This window comes from Callorhinus ursinus, unplaced genomic scaffold, assembly GCF_003265705.2.
Source record: "Callorhinus ursinus isolate GAN/ISIS: 27379988/994484 unplaced genomic scaffold, GSC_fseal_2.0 scaffold2, whole genome shotgun sequence".
Taxonomy (NCBI): domain Eukaryota; kingdom Metazoa; phylum Chordata; class Mammalia; order Carnivora; family Otariidae; genus Callorhinus; species Callorhinus ursinus.
This window is the reverse complement of record NW_027397064.1, coordinates 100795841-100814004: the sequence shown is the minus strand read 5'-3', so window position 1 is coordinate 100814004 and position 18164 is coordinate 100795841. Positions and strand designations below refer to the sequence as shown.

The 18164-nt window shown below is 56.0% G+C and overlaps 1 protein-coding gene across 1 annotated transcript in view; it reads right to left on the bottom strand.

Annotated features, from left to right (window-relative positions):
• The window catches only part of GLI2 (GLI family zinc finger 2), a 225121-nt gene extending 207784 nt beyond the window's left edge, over positions 1 to 17337 (bottom strand). The window contains 1 exon segment of the mRNA XM_025855157.2: positions 17245 to 17337. The gene's annotated coding sequence lies outside the window, so the exon portion shown is untranslated.
• Positions 17338 to 18164: the final 827 nt, after the last annotated feature.

Genomic DNA, 18164 nt, shown 5'->3' with positions numbered 1-18164 from the left:
GGCTCGCTGCTCCCTCCAGAGCCACGTGGGAGAGGCTCAGCTGCGAGGGACCTTCAGAGAGGGCCATGGGGACCTGGACCAAGGGAACAGCATCGTCCTCCTGGGAGGGGACAGCTCGACTAGGGTCAGGCCAACGAGGCTCCCGGGCCTGGCACTGCGGTTCACCAGCAGGGGGAAGCTTGGCAGGAGGCTTCCCCTCACCACGTGGCAGCTTCCTGTCTGTGGCTGAGTGACACAATCCACTCCACGGGGCACCGGACCTCCCCACCACTCGTCGTCCCCTCAGACCCCACGCCACTTGCCTGCTGGGACCGCCCGGCTCCTGCTGGGAAAGTTGAGTGGACGGCAGCCACCCCCAGGCCCTGCAAAGACTTCGCAGGGTCTGCCTTGAGCTGTCGTCTGTCCGTCTGTCCATCTGTCTCCCTCTGCCTTATCTTATTCTCTTTCATTCCTGTTTTTCTCTTCTCCTCCCCCACCACCCTCCCTGCCCTCCTTCCTTCCCGCCCGGCAGTGGGACAGACAGCCGGGGCCCCGCCTGTCAGTAGGGACGGTGGTCTCCGCTTATCAGAAACAAAGAATGTTAGGCTGCATGCGGTCGGCCGCGGCCTGCAACCCCCTAGCCAGAGTGCAGCAATTACACCTTGGTCTGAACACGCCTGCCTCATCCGAATTCACAGAGAGTCCGCTTTCAGGCTGCTAAAGGGCGTGTGTGCACGCGTGTGGTCGTGCTCATGCATGAGTGTGTGCACGTGTATTCACGCGCATCTGTGCATCTGCGTGCATGTGTGTCTGCATGCATTCACAACAGGATTCCCTTTTCTGTGGTAACTGCTAAGTAAGACCAGAGTGAGAGATGCCTTTCTGATAACTGCAAAACCCAAAGGTATTTACAAACTACGAAGAAAAAAATGTTTTGCCGAATCCACATTCCTTCATCATGCAGTGATGTCTACTGAGATGAAAAAACAGATGGGTGTTGTTTTCCTTCCCCATTTGCCTGGGCACAAACACACCCACAACACCAACACACATGCATCCTTGCGTGCAAACACACACATGCACACATATGTACCTTCTCTGCCCCGAGACAGCCCAGACCTGCGTTTGGAAAGGAACAAGAGCACGAGACAGCAGGTCGTGACCTGGAGAGGCAGGACGGCACCATGGTCAGGAGCAAGGCTTAGGGTCAGGCCGCCTCGGAGCCAAGCCCCTGCCCTGCCCCTATTTGCTGTGTTGCCCTTGGGGGAGCTACTTAACTTCCCTGGCCGCCAGCTTCCCCTGGTAAACGGTGAGCTAGATTGCAGACTTGCTATGCCAAAACAGCACCCAGCAAATGGCGACCGTGACCCATACTGAGCCACAGGAGGCTAAATCCTCTTGCTGGCAGGGAGGATGGAAGACACACTGGACCCAGACCCTCCGGAAAATGACTCTGGATCTCCCAGGCCAGGCTGGTCCATCCCAGTTCCTACTCCAAGTCTGATATTTGGACTCTGCAGCTCTTCTCTACCAGGCACCACCCTGCTCCACGCCCACCGTGTTCAAGGCTACCCACAGGGGCCTGGCAGGCCAGGGACGGGCTGGGGGAGGCCTGGCCCCGTGCTCGGCCCTGGCCAGGGTCTCCCACACTCCCCTGTGTAAGACCCGCTGCCAGAGGGATGTCACAGGCCACAGCTTGTCTTGGGAGACGATGGGGCCAGCAACCTTTCCAGATAGGACCTTGAGAAAACTGCTCAACCTCCCCGAGCCATAGTTCCCGGATTTGTAGCATGAAGGGATCATCGTGCTGACGTCACAGGACGGAGGCATGTCCATCTGTCTGTCAGCACTTTCCACAGCCAGGGCACAGAAGTAATGCCTCCCCCACCCTGGTCTCACTCCTCTGGCCACGCACAGAATCAGAGTCTCCCACTTGCCTTACCTCAGATGCCCCAGAACCTAGGCAGGGCTCCTAGCCAACGCCGTTCACAGGCCTGTCACCACCCTCCCAAGACCAGGGCTCAGCCCAGCCCCAACGTCACCTACCCTGGGAACCTGGCAGACAGCCCACTTTGCTCCCCTAATTATTTTCTCTGGCTGCGCGGGCGTGGCATGAGCTAGAGATTGAATCGGGACCAATGAGGGGCACAGATTGAGTCACAGGAGAGGTGGGACATAGCAGGGAGGTGACCGTGGGTCCTGAGAGACAGCGGGGCAGGCCAGGGAGCCCAGGGCTGCCAAAGAAAGGAGCGCCTCACGACCCAAGGAGAAGGCTGGGAGCGGGGAGGCCAGGGCACCTCTCGCCAGCACTGGGCTTTGAAGACCATCACAGGGATCCTTCACTCAGTGAGGAAAGTCTGGCCCAGGAGGCCTCGAGGTTGCAGGAGGAGAACCCATCAATTAGGCGGCCACGCGGCTCTGTTTGCACTGGGCACTTAGAGACCTTCCCTCCTCCCAACCCGTGGGTGCCATCAGAACCACGCTAGCCACTGCGTGCAGCCAACCTCATGTTCAATGCCACCAGCTTGCACCTGGCCAAGCTATGCCCCCACCTGGTGAAAGCTGCCTGCCCCCCCAACACCCCCAGCAGCTTCTGCACCCCCCCAAGAGTCTCCAACCTCTCCACCCTGTCCACGCTGGGCTCAGATGCCCCAGTCTACAACCAGACGCACTCACCACTGCTCCCCCAAACAGGGCACCAACGTGGAGGAAACGGCCACCCAGAATCCCAAGTGGTATCTCCAGCAGCTGCTGTACTCCCTGGCATTTCTGCCCCATCCCCCTGCCCCGGGCTGTGCAGGGTGCAGGTCTGCTGATCCCCGGGAGGCACCGCACACCAGACCCCTGGCTGCCTCCCAGCCCCTCTCAAAGCCACACTTTGGGAGATGCTCATTCATACACACACACACACACACACACACACACACACACACACACACACCACTGATAGTGCTACCCCCAGGGCTGGACACGTGGGCCCTCCCTGCCAACAGTGCTTCTGCTCGCTGTGGGGGAGGTGGCAGGGCAAGGTCCTTCTGGAAAGGGACACTCCCTGGCTGTGACAGGATGGGCTGCCCGGGTGGGAGAGGCGCTGGTTCAGGGGCAGAGGGAGAACCTCTTGCTCAGCGCTCCTGACACAGTCCCCTAGGCCGCCAGTCCCCTCCAAAGGCCCCAACTGGCTGGACCCTTCCCTCAGCTCACACAGAGGTGGGCTGGACTCGGGGGACCAGAGACCAGTGTTAAGTCCAGGGTCTCCATCCACAGAACCAGCTTCCACCCAAGATGCACTGGGTGCTCACAACACCAGACTCCCTTCTCCTGCCCCACGCCAGCCTGTCTAGCGCAGGGGAGCAGGCCCAGGGCCTAAGGAGGGCCAGAAGTCTGCTGGGAACTGGAAGGAAAAATACCCACCTGTTCCAGCCACCAAACACGCTGGGGCAAGCGGGCAGGCCAGGGCTGTCCCCACTCCCGTCAGCCTTCCCTGGGAAGTGAGCAGGCAGCGGCACATCTGGGAACCTGACTGGCGGCCAACCTTCCCAGAATGCCACCCCGGGTTTGGTCACTTCTGAACTCTCAGCAAAGACCGCTCGGCGGGCAGGCTCACAGAGGACGCCTCCTTCAGGTTTTCTGAGGGAACGAATGCACGGGTCTCTCTCCCATCCTAGAACACATCTCAGCTCACAACTCCTTTCATCATGCCCCATGATTCCCTCTGTCTTCAACATCACACTCCCAGCTCACTGCACAGTATTTTCCAACTGAAGAGAACCTGTGGAGCCTCTCACCAAACCCCTCATCTTACAGATAAGGACCTGAAGCCCGGACAGGGGAAGACACTTTTCCCAATGCTGCACAGCAGTGCCAGACCAGAACTCGCTGCCTACTCCTAGCCCAAGCCCTCCCGTCACAGCATATCCAGGGCTTGGGATAGTTCGGGAGACAAGGAAATGAAAGGTGGGTTGGGGTCTAGAGCAGTGCTTGACCGCCCAATCCCAAGACCCTCAGGCCTCATCACCATCCAACCTGTCAGGTGAGCCCCCAGGACACAGCCACAGGCACTTGAGGGCCTCTCCCACCCAGAAAGGGGCAAGAACATGGCCAACACTCCAGCACAGCAGGTACCTGGGAGGCAGACGGGAGAGCCCCAAGACTGGGACACACGCCTGCACACGGCCCATGGGATGTTTCCCGGGAACAGGGCCTGGCTTTCACCAGCATCTCCATGACCCGCTGCCGCAGAAATTGTCCTGGACCACAGTCCTGGGTTCTAGAAACCTTGACCCCGACTCCTGTGCACCTGTCTGACCTTGTCAACAGCAGGGGGCCCTGACCCTGCCCAGCCTCCCCTCCCAAAGCCTGAGGCTACAGGCCTTCCTGGTCTCCAGCAGTCCTCCCCTTGAAATGTAACAGAGTGGAAGGAGTCAGGCTAGCAGGCAGACAGAACTGGATTCCAAAGCTAATGGTACATCTTACAAGCTGTGTAACCCAACCTTTCGGAGCCTGTTTCCCTCGCCTGGAAATGGAGCATAACATAACCCCCGTCGGGAAGATTAAATGTGTCAATGTATGTCAAGACCAGTGCCCAGCAGGTGCTCAATGCTACTGCTTCTGCCCCACCCCCATGCCATCCCTCACCTTCCCAGGCATCTCATGGGGGTGGCCTGGGTTCAGGAGCTGCTGATGAGGGAAATCTGGCACCCAGTTGAGCCCCAGCCCCTCTCAGAGGGTCTGCTGGAACCCTGTCTTGCTAACAGGACAGTCCTAGCCCCTGGGCAGAGCTGAGCAGGAATCAGTACCTTCCTGGGCGAGAACGTGAGAGAAGGGGACAGAGCCAGGGGCCATGGAAGGCAAAGTGACAGGAGCCCCGGAAAAGGGTCAGGTCCGCTATTCCACGGGCTGGCATGTCTCCGTCTCGGCCACAGCCGCACTCTGGGCTCCCTGGACCCACACTGGGCCGACTGCATACACGAGCTCTGCTATCCAGCCTCGCAGCCTCCCCAGAGGGAGGTGCTACTATGCCCATTTTACAGATAAGTAGAGAGAGGCAACCTGCTCAAGTTCACACTTAAAATCCCAGTCTATGGGATAGTCCAGATCCCGAGCTCTCAATCCCTTTGCTCTCCTGCCTCCGAGGATCAGATCTGTTAACTGGAGAGGCAGGTGAGGCTACGGGGGAGCAAGGGGGGGGCACTCCCCCAGGCAGACAGCAGTGTGCTCCCCGCAAGCACCAGGCACTGCATTCCTGCCCTCCTGCGGGGCACAACTCACGCCTGAAGCTGTCACAGTAGGCATGCAGGAGACCACCACCAGCCACCTCTGCGTGGAAACCACTAAACAGTTCCGGGAGAGGGAAAGTATATAAATAACGTGAGCGTCACGGAACATAATTATTAAATGTTGTCATTTCAGAAGAAAATTAATTAGCAAGAGCTGTAGCTGTCTTGTGTCTGCTTAAGCAGCGTGCATCTCAATTAAAATTTAATTGCCACAGTTTTGATCGCAGCAGGTTCCATGCCTGGAGATGGTGAGCGGGCTCACGTCTACACAAAGCTTGAATGAGTGTGGTGCACAAGACCTGTCACGGAAGGGGAGGGGAGGTGGCGTGGCAGGATAGCAGCGAGGTGTTACGGACCGCTGCCTGCCAGGCCCCACAAGGGACAGCGTTTCGGGTGCAGAGCTGGCCTGGACGGTGGTTCCTCGAACTGCCACCCATATAGACCCACTGTTGGGAAAAGAGATTTTCAGCCTGGCATGAGCTCTCAAGGGAGCCGTGCCTGTGGGCAGTGGGCCGGGTAACAGAACAGGGTCTGGGGTGGAAAGGTCACAAGGTAGCTGACAACGTGCCACCCACTGGAGGAAGCAAAGGTTCAAGGCAAGGACTGCCAAATCCCATCTCTACAGGCCATGCAGAGGAGCGGGCCAGGCCGGAGGAAGTAGGGAGCACTGAGGAGCACCAGGGCCGACCAGAGCATCATACCCACTGCAGAAAGCAGGCAGCCGCTGCTCCCCTCCAGCTAGCTGCTCTTGCCATGCGAGGAGGCGGTCTAGTGTTCTAGACTCCTAAGAGAGTCAAGGAGGGGGTGTTTAATTTCCTATGTCCTGAGTTTTTAAAACACAGAGTATGCCTAACCTAAGGGTTATCGATATTTCACCATTCATCCAAAAATTCCTGTCAATATAAAACATTATAGAGGTTGTCATTTTAGAAAGTAGACTGCTAAGTGGGCATGGGATTTCATTTCGAGGGGATGAAGATGTTCTAAGATTAGATTGTGGTGATGGTTGTACAACTCTGTGAGTTGTACACTTGAAAAGGGCGAATTTTATGGTATATGAAGTATATGTCAATAGAGTAGTTATTAAAAAATAATAAAGTCCTGGTCTTTATCTCCAAGGCACCCAATGGCTGCCCGTTTCCCCACCAGCGGTCTTTTGCTCCTGTCTTTCAGACTTGTCCCCTGAGGGCCCGGTACAGGCTGGCTCGGGGTGAGGAGCTGGGCAGACAGCAGGGGAGCACTTGGCCCCCCACCCAACGTCAACAGAGCTTATGATGCTCTTGGAAATCACCAGATCGTTATCACGGAGGCTGGCAAGGAGGGAGGAGGCCAGGAAGGAAGGAAGGAAGGTGAGGCACCTCTGGTTAGGAGCCCAGCCCCAGCAAGCCCCCAGGGGTCTTCCAATGTGTCTCTTGCTCCACGGAGGCAGAAGCCCCACACTGAGCCCCAAAGCCCCACCTGCATCACAGCGGTTACAGCCCAGCGCATGCGGTTCTGCTGATGTAGCCGCTGCCCCCCACCCTAAGCCAACTGGGAGCTACCTGAAGGCAGGTGCTAAGCCTGGGAGGCCCCTAGAGGATGCACAATGGGTGAGTGGTGCCCGTCGCCTCCCTTTAGTGCCAACCAACACACCACCTGGCACAGGGAGCACCCTGCCAGGGGTGAGTGTGGTGGCAGACAGCAGTGGGGGGCTGGTGCAGCACCCGGAAGCCGGACACAGAAACGGGCCAGCGTGTCAGGCTGAGCAGCCTGAATAAGACACGCCAACTCTCCTACCTGACAAGCAGCACCCTGCCCCAACTGCCCGAGCTGCCACGACAGGTGATGGGATGCCACACATAACACATGGGACTCGCCCCTACCCAAGCTGCAGACCCTGTCTTTCCTTCTCAAGAAAGCAGTCTCGGGGCGCCTGGGCACCTCAGTCGGTTGAGCATCTGCCTCTTGATTGTGGCTCCGGTCATGATCTCAGAGTGGTGAGATCGGGCCGGCCTAAGATTCTCTCTCTCCCTCTGCCTCTGCTCCTCCCCCATGCACATGCGCTCTTTCTCTCTCTCTCTCCCCCTCTCTCTCTCTCTCACTCAAAAAAAAGCTCCAGGCACACCAATATTCTTTTTTTTTTTTTTAAGATTTTATGTATTTTTTTGACACAGAGAGGGAACACAAGCAGGGGGAGTGGGAGAGGGAGAAGCAGGCTCCCCGCTGAGCAGGGAGCCCGATGCAGGGCTCGATCCCAGGATCCTGGATCATGACCACCCAGGCGCCTGGCACACCAATATTCTTACAGTGTAACTGACTCTACAGAAAAACACTCTAAGACCATCTCTCACCTTTTCCCCAAAATTACCCGAAAAAGCTTTATTCAGGGGGTGCCTGTCTGGCTCAGTCGATAGAGTGTGCGCCTCTTGATCTCAGGGTTGTAAGTTCGAGCCCCACGTTGGATGTAGAGATTACTTAAAAATAAAATCTTTGAGGGTGCCTGTGTGGCCTCTGTTAAACATCTGACTCTTGGTTTCGGCTCAGGTCATGATCTCAGGGTCGTGACACTGAGCCCCACATCAGGCTCTGCACTGGGCGTGGAGCCTGCTTAAGATTCTCTCTTTCAAAACCTCTCCCTCTGCCGCTCCCAACCCCCTCCACCCACTTGCATGCATGCTCTCTCTCTCTCTAAAATAAAATAAAATAATAAAATAAAATAAAATAAAAAACAAAATCTTCAAAAAAAAACAAAAAACAACTCTCTTCAGGCCAAAACAACATTTCCACTCTGATCCACTCATTCCACTTCGAGTAATCTGCTCCTCAGAGGGACCTCAACAGCTGTTACCTACAAAGTTGTTTGTCACTGGAAAATGCAGAACACCAAAAGACTGAAAACAACTCCAAAAGGTCCCAAAGACGCGCTGGTTAAGTAATCACAGCACGTGCGAACGGGGGAAACGTTAGTCACTGAAAATAATATTTACAGACTTATTTAATACCATGGAAAGGGCTTATGTTAAAATATCAAGTGATACAATCCAGGATACAAACTGGCAAAAGCATGGAGGTGTCTTCACCAGGGTGGAACACTGGAGGAGGGGTCCTAGAAGGAAATGCACCTGTCACCACTCGTTGCTGGATAATGGCACCATCGAGGGGTTGTTTTCTACATCTACACTCTCCTGAACTTTCCACATTATAACACTTTGAGCATTTGTTTATAATTATTGTTTATAACATATAATTTTTGTTTGTTTATAATTTTTTAAAGACTTATTTATTTGAGGGGGAGAGCATGTGCACGTGATTTGTGGGGGAGCAGAGGGAGAGAATCTCAGACTCCCCGCTGAGCATGGAGCCTGAAGCGGGGCTCAATTTCAGAGCCCTGAGATCATGACCTGAGCCAAAACCAAGAGTCAGATGTTTAACTGACTGAGCCACCCAGGCACCCCAGTTTGTTTATAATTTTTAAAAATATGCTCTACACCATTTGTCCACAGCATAAGATATTACTCTCTCCTTCCCACCACATGCCAGGTATCAGGTACCCACAACTGGGAGCCTCTGACCCTGTGCCTGGGCCTTGGGGGACCCAGCATGGCTCCTTCCTACAGCTCAGCCTGCAACTGGCCACTCTGGGTGTTCTTGGGGACCCAGAATGAAATTTTTCCAATAAAATAGTCACTCTGCCATTTACTGAGTGCACGCTAGGTGCTACATGCCACACCATCTCCTGGGGTTAACAAAATTAATGTGGTCTGTACCTCAGAAGGCTTTGCTTAGTGGGAGCAAAAATCAAGGAGACCAGTAATTACTTGCAGAATAGGACCGGAGTCTCTGGGAGCTGGGGAAGAGAAGGGAGATCTCCCAGGGAAAGGAGGCCTTGGGTGTTATGAAAAAATCTGAACACTGGGCGCCTGGGTGGCTCAGTCGGTTGACTCCTGATTTCGGCTCAGGTCATGATCTCAGCATTGTGAGATCAAGTCCCGGGTAGGGCTCTGTGCTGAGCATGGAGCCTGCTTGGGATTCTGTCTTTCCCTCTTCCTTTGCCCCCTTCCCCCCACTCGTACACTCACTCGCTCGCTCTCTCTCTCTCTCTCTCTCTCTCAAAAAAAAAAAAAATATATTGAATATTATCCCGTACTAGGGTTTGCACAAGACCAACATCATCAACGCCCTTCCTGATCCACGACAGACATTACCAATCAATCATAGCACTTTTTCCAGTAGCCCTTGGGATCCTTCTCATACAAGACATCAGACTGCCTCTCCCCATCAAACTGCCTGGCACGGAAGAGAAACCCACTCTCCACCTGTGTGTGTGGGCCATACAGAGTCTAAGCAAGCGAGTGTCACGACCACATGTGACATGGATCACTCTGGAAACAAGGGTGACTAGGCAGGAGGGAGACCAGGCAGGAGACAGGTGTACAAATCCAAGCACTGGAAGCAAAAATTACGAGTGTGCAGCTCACAAGCAAGGTGGAGGCTCTCCTTGGGGAGGTGACAGGGACAGAGGGGAGCAGGGCCACATGGCCCACTCCTATGCCAGCTCCCTCCCTCTTTCTAACTTTGAGGAGGCCGGGCCCAACAAACCCTGCAGCCCCTCTGGAAGGAAGAAGACAGCATGTGGCTGAGCAGCTGAATGCATAGAAGGTCTGCATCGGGCAGCTTACCATTCAGATGGGCAGAAGATCTGCCCCGGGCACCTGCCCAAAGCCTCTCAGCCTCCCAGCCTCCCAGCCAGAAGGGTGGTCTGAGCCACACTCACTCGAATTGCTCTTCCAGAGCACATGGCTGCTGACAGCACATGTCTTACTGTCTCAAGGATACTGCAGACGTCTTTGAGAAAGAGAAAGGGCCCCTGGAAACCACCAGGCATCACCTGGTCATTTTACAAAGGTAGAAGCCCAGCTTCAGAAATCTGGGGCCATTTTACCCGAGGTCCCAGAGCTGGTAAGAGGCAAAGCCAGAGTCTGTCCCAAGTGCAGTCTTGTCCCACGGCAAATGCTGAACACAGGAGGCGCCCACTGAATATTCACTGATTGGCCGAAGGATGCAGGGAAGGGCAGTGCAGGACCAGACACCCTACCCCGAGCTTTGGACCCAAGGCTGCTGGCCACCATCCTCTGGACCAGCCCGCCTTCTCGTTCGGAGCACTCAGGGACAGGCTTAAGAGCCGATGGAGCCAGGGCTCATGCAGAGTCCCTCAGTGGTGGCCTGATCAGTATCAGACGACTGCCCTTTTGTGTTCGCTTAGCCATGGTTTTCAAAAGACTGATTCGGTGCCGTGGAGCCACGTGTGGCTGGGCAACATGGGGATTCCTGGTAGGCCCTGGGCCTGGGCTGGGCCAGCGGGACAGAGATGGATGTCATAACCAGTCTGGGCTCCAAAGATTAACTCAGACGCAGCAGGTGGGAGTCTAAGGGGTGTGGACACGTGTGGTGGGCTTACAGAGGAGGTCTCTTTCCATGTAGTCCCTGCAGCCCATCAGGCAGGTGGAGCCAGCCAGCGTGCGTGGCTGAGCCCCAGCTTTTAGCACCATGACTACGACTAGTAGTAATATTAGGGAAGGCCTGCCAGGTGCCCAGCACATTGCTGAGTGCGTCCCGTGGGTGGCCTTTCCTGACCCATACAACCATCTGAGGACTCCCAGCCCTATTTTCGAGACAAGAATCCGAGGACCTCAGAGGCTTACTGCCTTGCCCAAGACCACTGAGCAGGGAAGGGGCAGACCAGAATTTGCACCCAGGTGCCACCTCCTATAATCCTGTCTCAAATCACCTGGCCATCAGAGAGCAGGCAGCACGTGGCCATCCTCCAGCACTGACGTCCCCGGTGCAGACCACTTTCTGTATCACCCAGTCACCCCTGGGTGCTTTTATGTCTGCACCGGGCACCCAGCCGGACCCAGACAAGGACTGCTCCCCATCCTCAGTGCACTGTGGTCCAGCTGGGAAGACAGACAGGAAAACCATCACCAACACTGGAGCTGTGCCCAGGGGGACCCAAGGCGGGGAGGGGCGGGGTGATGGCGGGATAGTGGTAGAAAGGGAAACATTCCAGCAGGAGGAGCTAGCCAGCCAAAGGCCTGGAGATGAAGAGGTTGGGAGCAGCAGGTGACCATCTAGAACTTCATCAGCGGGTGTTTGGGGGTGTGGTGGGAACATGGAAGCTGAGGGTGGAGAGCCTTATATGGGACCACAAAGTTGCACACCTCCAGGGGGCGCCAAACTACTCTATGTGAATTTGGCTCCAACCAGAATACACAATGAATGGTGCCTGGCGTCCCACCACTCAAGGGGCTACAGCCTGCAGAGCAGAGCCTGTTTGAGTTGGAAAGGCTTCATGAAATGTTTTCACCCTCCATCTCAGGGTTACAGGGCCCCAAGGATTCATGGACCCTAGCAATGCTGCTTCGGTCAGGCCCCAAGGAGGATCAAATATCAAAGGCCAAGCTCTCAAGGCTTCCAGCCAAGTCCTGAGCACCTCACCCTCCTAGGTTTCTAAGACCCACCACCACCAGGCACCCTGACCATGCTGGTTTGGAATCAGTGTGCAACGGGCAGCCCCCTCCTTCTGCAGGGCCAAAGTGAAGGGGCAGGAAGTGCAGACACCCACCTGTCAGCCAGCCCCTGTCCAGCCATGTGCACTTCTAGAGGCTGAGCATGTGCACGCGCACACATACAGTGTGTATGTGCAAACTTCTGCACGCTCTCACATACTCCAAACCCATGCACAATCAGACATCACTCCCCAACATGCAGAACCATACCCTCAAAACACATGCAGTCAGAAATGCGCTCACACACCAACACAGGTCCGTACGAACACACATAACAGACACACCCCTCCATTCACAAATACACAGCCACATACAAACACACACCAAACACACACACACAGGCTCTCACTCAGCAGCACAACATGCACATGCTTGACACAGGCAGACAGGTCCCTGAGCTTGCCTTCTGTAACGGGGAAATCGTTTCCCAGAAGGGGAGCTCCAGAGCTCAGAGTCCACACAGTACATTTGCCTCAGCAGCAGCAGACCCTGGTGTTAAACCTGAGCCACCCGAGTCGGGCTCCAAGTGTCCCCCAGCAGCTGGAGGGCTGGGCCAGGACTCTAAGGCCTGGAAGGAGCTTTGTGCAGAGATGACTTCCCAGAGGGGGCTAACTGCACCGGGTCACGAGGTTCTGAGGGTACCTGCAGGCCCCGGGCAGCCAGGGAAGCCTGGAATCTTCCGCTCTGCAGCAGAGAGAACCCACTGGACTCAGGCAGCGCTGGTTGTCCAGTGATGGCCCTGGGCTTGCCTACAAGCCAGGGAAATGTTTGCTTTTACCCACGTTATTGAAGAAGCCCATAGTGCCAAGTGAATGTCCAAAGGCCCAAGAGTGTCTCCTGATTTTCCTTCCTTCCTCCATCTCTGGATCCATCCGTTCAGTGAATCAACCCTGCGGGTGGGGGCCAGCGCCAGACACCCGGCTGAGTGCCAAGAAGGGGGGGGTCTCCAAAGTCAGAGTGGATCCTGGGGGCAGGCGGCGGCCTCTGGGGGAGGGAAGAGCTACTTCCTGTCACCGAGTGTCGTGCTGTTGGATCATTTCCCAGTGAGGAACTTCATTACATCTCCGAGTCACTGAGAAGCCACAGGAATAAGGCCCGCCAGCCTAGGAGAAGCCCTCCAATTTCCGGATTGAATGAAGAGCCGGGAGAATGGAGACACCTGTTTAGCTCCCTGGGTATATTGCCCATGTGTCAGATGTTCTGACCACCTTTCCAGAGAGCCCCTGCCTCCTCCCGGAGCCAGGCCTCCCACTGAGGGCAGAGGGAAGCTGCAGGTGCCGGGCTTGGCACATGCCCGTGGGAGGCCTCTGGGCAGTGGTGCCAACGTCACTGGGAGAGTCTCAGCCACCAAGCATCGAGCCCTCTGATGTGTCCAACCTGGGCCAGCACTTCCTACAGATCCCCTCCCCTCAAGCCTCCCAAGGCCCCCGTGACAACCTCCTTCTCCTGATGAAGAACCAGAGGACTTGAGGGTCACGCAGCTCGCCGGGCAGGAGCCAGGGCTAAAGCCAAGTGGTGGAGCCCGAGCACAGGGGGGGTGACTGGGGCCAGGGGCGGGGACCGGCTGGAGGTGCTGGAGTGAAGGCCAGCAGGGGGAGGGGCAGAGGGCAAAGGGGGAAGATGGGGAGAAGCTACCGGGGCTCCCGCACCCCCATGCCAATTTGGTGAGGGTATTAAAAAGTTTCTTTTCAATTACTTCTTTCTTGAAAATTACTAATAGCACTCTGATGGAGATACGACTTAATTTCCCAGTTGGTTTGGAAATGAGGAGACCCGTAAATTGTTTGACCCCCTCACCAGCAGCAGACAGGGAGGGGGGGCCCGGCTCCGTAGAGGCCGACCGAGGATAAAAACATCTCCGCTGAACGTGCAGGGCCCCCGGCAGCAGACGGCAGCTGGGCGCAGGCTGACACAGCCCCCCTCTGCGCCCCATGCTCTGCTCAGCGCACCCGAGGACCTGGCCTCATACTCTGCTCAAACTTGGGTAAGCTCAGACCCACGCGCCTCGGCCACCTCCTCAGGGGCCCAGGCTTGACCCCTCGGAGGGAGGAAGTTTGCTCCCAAGCAGCCAGGCCTAGCCCCCCAGCCAAGGAAGCAGCTCCCACAGAGCCCAGGGCCACTGCCTGGAGGTGGCAAGCCCAGCACCCGCGGCCGAGGAAAGGAAAAGATGCTCAGCCCTTAGCTAGAGCTTGCTGGATGTCTATCAGGCCTTCAGCCAGTTCTGCATCTCATTCTTGCAAAACCTCCCACCGAGGGCAGGCTTACGCCCACCGGACAGGTGAGGAGAAGTGAACGCCAGCTGAGCACGTTCCTAGGCATGACGCCTCGGTGTGACGTTCTTCCCACCCTGGCTCCCTCCAGCTCCACTACCTTCTCATGGCCGGGTGAACACTCCACACCTGGAAACCGGTCCCACACAGCCAGTTCCCATGAGTAAGGCCTTGCCTAGAACCAGCCCCAGAAATGTCACTGGAACTTTTTAGAATCTATCCATGTAATAATATAATGATGATGGCCATTAGGTTCGTTAGATGCCAACTCTGTCATGCCCTGTTATCCAAGAGAATCATAAAAATCACTCTGCGGTGATCACATCCCCATTTTACAGGTGTGGACACTGAGGAACAAATGTCTTCAGGAGCCTTTGATCCCACCAGGCCGGGGTGAGAATAAAGACACTCCTCCCCAACCTCCTCGCCTCCCTGGCTTTCTCATACTTATGATGAACATAGAACTGCACACCCCAGGGGTTAGGACTTTCTCTCCCACTGCTGAGGTGGAGTCCCTCCTGACCGTTGTCTTCTCTTTGCTGAGGGCAGCTTCCCTGCCCTCCTGCCCCAGGGCTCCTCCCTAAATCTTCCCTAGACTGACTGGGAGGTGGTCCAGGACCCACACTCCTCCCCAGGTGAGGAGCCTGAGCTCCGAGGCTGAGGAGAGCGAGGGCCTCCGCATCCCCATCATGTGGGCCTGTCTCCGCCAAGGCTCACAAGGGCAGGCCCAGGGTGGGGGGGCGGGAAGTGATGTCCCCCTGCTGCGTTTCCTGGGGCGACTGCTGTGTCCAGACTGAGGCACCATAGCTGGACTGAAGGCTGGAGGGTCAGGGAGGGTCAGCCGGCTCCAGACGTGCTGAGGGACAGCAGGAATAAGTCATCCCAGCCCGAGCCTTGCCGGCGTGACCCTCTGACCCTCTGCACCGTGATGTAAGGAAACACCGACCCGCCACGTGAGAGAGGAGCTGGGCAGGAAACCCAGACATCCCCGAGACCTTGTCCACAGAGGGACTTTTGTTTGGAAAACAGGCGTTATCACTGTGACAAATGCTGTCTGGATTCCAGGAGTATTTTTCCTACTGCTGTTTAAATTCCAAATTCTCTCTCCCCATCCACACGTCCTACCGCAGTCCTGGGTCTCCTTGGGCCCACACTGACCGGCACACGCCAAAAGGGAACCAAGCAGTGAAGTTCAAAAGCAAAGGGGACGCGGGTCTCAAAGACACCTGATGAACTTGGTCTCATCTCCACACTGACTTAATGGGAGCCGGAGTTTTGCTGGACCCGCAGGACCCACGTCGTCCTGCAGAATCTCTTGTCTCCCCAGAGCCTGTTCCCCAGACAAGCCCTACTGGGTCCTAATGGAGGGAAGACAGCTCTGAGTTTTCCCGGGCAGCACGGACAAGGGGAAAGACTCAGGCCCACCCCTCCCTGCCCCGATGGGTCCTCCCGGCCCACTGCCCAGCCAGCCCCGCACACTGCAGTAGGCCCCAAGGCCATCCCAGGCCCTCTCCCTCGAAGCCTCAATGTTCCCTCCATCCCACGTTTGCTTCTCTCCCGACTCTGGTTCCCATGACTGCCTTGGCCCTGCTGCCACATTTGGCTCTTGCAGCCAACCCTCCCCTTAACCACCCATTTGTTCACATTTACCGAGCACCTACTGTGTGCCTGGCACCAATGCTCAGGACACAGTGGATACACCACATGGACCGAGGCCTCCAGATGCTCACAGCACACTGAGGGAGGCCGAAAAGCAACAAGGAAGACAGTGGGGAATGCAGAAAATGAAGATGCAGCAGTGGACAGAGCATGGGGGGCACTTTGGAAGCCCGGAGAGTGAGAGCAGGAAAGACTTCCTGGAGGAGGTGATGCCTGAGATGAACGAACACTGAACTGAGCCTGGAGGCAGGGGCTCTAATCCTTCCCTGTCCTCTCTCCTCTGCTTTCTGCTGCCCCAACCAACCCTCCACTCCCAGGACCACTGGCTGCTACCAGATTCAGAAGCTGTGATGCTATTGTCCTGCCCCAAGAAGCCCCCAGGCTGCTGGAAGACTAGACCCAGAGACTGACGCTCCAGGCAAGGAGCCCAAACAGAGGCAGGGCAGGGAGGAGGGAAAGGCTGGGAGGTGACTGAGACAGGGAAAGGGGAAGGGCCACCCACCCTCATGCCCTCCCTTCACTTGCCCCTCGGTCACGCTGGATCCAAGAAGACGTGTGGCCCCACACAGACCGCAGGCAGTGAGCAAACCTGGCCCACCCCGGAGTGCAGGCCCTGGCAGCTGCAAGAGGCTCTGTGGTGGCCTCACAGATTACCTGGAATGGGGAGATACAGAGGTTGGCAGGCACTATTATATAGGAGCCTGCCTGGGCTGTCAGGGAAGGCTTCCTGGAGGAGGCAGCATTGACACTGCGTCTCCAAGCATGAGGAGTCTTGACAGGTAGAAACGTGGGGTACTGTATGCAAAGAGAAGTGTGCAGTATTATTGGTACACTAGAGGAAAGTCCATTTTTATTGCCAAGAGGACCGCATGTTACTGAATTGCCAAGCCCTACTGCACACATGAAACCTGCAAATTCTGAAGCTTTCCTTTTTTTTTTTTTTTTAAAGATTTACTTACTTATTTGAAAGAGAGTGTGGGCATGGGGCGGGGGAGCAGAGGGAGAATCCTCAAGCTGACTCCCCGCTGACTGGGGAGCCCGACACAGGGCTCAATCTCACCGCCCCGAGATCGAGACCTGAGCCGAAATCCAGAGTCGGCCACTTAACAGACTGAGCCACCCAGGCACCTCAATTCTGAAGCTTTCTAAAGGCACAATGTACATGCCCCCCGACACACCCCAAAACCTCATCCCAGCCATTGGGACTGGCCTCGCTCAAAGGCAAGGCCATGAGGCACGACAGTTCAATGCCTTGCATGAAAAGACCACCCCCAAAGTCAGCGATGGGCTATTCAGGGAAGGGGCAAGAAAAAAGGTACAGGCCACTCTAAGGTCACTTTCGACCTTCTCCAGTGGCCTCCAGGACCGGGTTCAGGGTACAAATGGGGACTTGGACCTGAGGGCACCCAGGAGAGGCCCAGTGGTCCCAGGCTGAGATGGCTGGAGAGTGAAACGGGGAGATCGGAGCCCTCAGTCCCAAAGGAGGAGGGAGGTTCAAGGGAAGACACAGACCTTGTTGCGGGCAGGAGCCAAGTGCCTAGAAGCAAGGCACTGCTCACTACGCATCGGATGGTGGAAGGTCAGCTACCACCCCCAGGCATCTGCTGCATGAACAAATGAATAAATGTTACAGCTCTTCATTTCCTCAACAGACACAAAAGCAACCAAACCAGAGCTAACTTTGAAGCCTTTTATGGGAGAAACAGCTAAACAAACGCTCTTTGGTTAACAATGGCTCCACACTCCGGGAGTTTGAGAAATGCTGAGTCTGCATTAACTGAGTTTCTTTAGCGCAGGACTTACCAGAACCTTCAAAATAACATCACGCACTGTGAAGAACCCAGAAATCCACAAAGTGGCTTATCCTATGCCTCCCTTGGGCACTGGCCCTCTCGGCCTGCAGGAGCTTGTACAAAGCGGAGTTGCAGGAAGCAAACTCTGGGGAACGTTCCTGCCTTTCTCCCTCCGACCACAGCGGGCACAAGTATGCTGAGTTGGGCTCACCCCGATGATGGCCCACAGCCCGACGCCCAGCTGTGATCCAGTCCCCCACTCCCACTCGGGGTCGGGGGTACAAGTGAGTGAGGGTGACATCGTGAAGAGGTTAACCTAGAAGCATCAGTTCTTAAAAAAAAAAAAAATTAAACATTCTCATAAACAGCTGTAGCGTATCTGGTGCTATTAGCCAACTGCAGGGGACACATCCAAGAATCTTGTCAAGAAGCGTGCTCTGGACAACCTGGGAGGTGCATCCTTTCCTGGCTCTCCTCTGGCCAGTCTCCTGCGCCTGGGACACCCCCTCCCCAGCATGTCCTTGGGTGGCTCCAGGGACGGCGTCCAGCATGAATGGGGTTCACTGCAGCCCTCGGCCAAAGGCTCTGCCCTGCCTAGCCGACACCAAAGTCCGGCACCATAGACCACACATCAGCTCT